Below are 1,328 nucleotides of genomic sequence, written 5' to 3'. Positions count from 1 at the left end.
AATCAGCAAGTTTTTTTTAGTTTCACAAAACCCTGTAATTTATACGGGATGTCGGAGCAACTTGAGCGAGTCGTCGGTCTTTCAAATTTCAAATGAAATTTTTTGCATCATCCAACTTACATTGAATCGGTTCAGCAAAGTTTGATAATCCGATTCCTTTGGTATTAGCCAGCCGCGCATTATACAATATTTAATTTGCGTTAAACCAAGAATTCAATTTGCCGACTATACGAAGTCTTTGCATAGTAACGTTGGCTACTACAATAATTAAACGCTTATTAATAAAAATGGGTAGATAGTCGTTGAATTTAATACAGAATACACAACATTTTATATTAAATATTGAATGACTTTGATTCAAAACGAAATACAAAACAGCCACGGCGACTAATGTTACAATGCGCGTTTACAATTAGTGCATCTTTATTCTTTTACTCTCAGGTACGATAGTACAGTGCATGGTGGATACCACGGACGCGCAGTGGCTGGGCGAGCGGAAACTGAGGAGAGGCGGGAGAATCTTGTCATTGAACTCGATAGGACGTTAGAGCTCATCGCCAAATGGAGTTCTGATAATCTTGTTGAGTTTAATGCCAAGAAAACACAGGTATGCGCTCTCACAGCGAAAAAGTCACCATTTTCCCCTTTTCCCTCCTTCTGTGGCACACCGCTGATGATACAAAGCAAAATCGCCATGCTGGGGATGGACGTTCGCTGCCCCCCTTAGTTCAATGAATTACATCGAGGCTATTATAAAAACAGCTTCACGAAAACTCTGAATTCCGAACAAGGTGCGGCGTTTTTTCACGCCACAACAACTGTGCCTGTTATACAAAACACAGGTACGGTCTTGCGTTGAATATTGCTCGCACCTTTGGGATGGCTCCGCTAAGTACCTACTGGAGGCCTTGGACCGGTTGCAGCGACGTGCAGTACGCATTATTGGCGACGTAAAGGTCACAAACACCCTTGAACCTTTACAATTGCGTCGCGAGATAGCAGCACTGAGCGCTTTCTATCGACTGTATCACGGCGAGTGTTCCGAGGAATTATTCTCTCTAATTCCTGCTTCCCTCTTCCTTCTTAAGTCCACGAGAGCTGGTTCTCGATGTCACCGCCTAACTGTGACATCAATTCCATCGCGCACAAAGAAATTTGGCAACTCCTTTCTTTGTCGCACTTCCAAAAAATGGAATTCCTTACCAGCTCACGTGTTCCCCTCCTCTTACAACCCGGGTTCCTTCAAACGAGGCGTGAAGAGGCATCTTGCGGGCCGGCAAGGCGGGGACGGCTAGTACAGAACATTCTTCCCGACTGTACTAGCCGTC

This window comes from Nymphalis io, chromosome 24, assembly GCF_905147045.1.
Source record: "Nymphalis io chromosome 24, ilAglIoxx1.1, whole genome shotgun sequence".
Taxonomy (NCBI): Eukaryota; Metazoa; Arthropoda; class Insecta; order Lepidoptera; family Nymphalidae; genus Nymphalis; species Nymphalis io.
The sequence above is the reverse complement of the archived record's forward strand: the minus strand, read 5'-3'. Positions refer to the sequence as shown.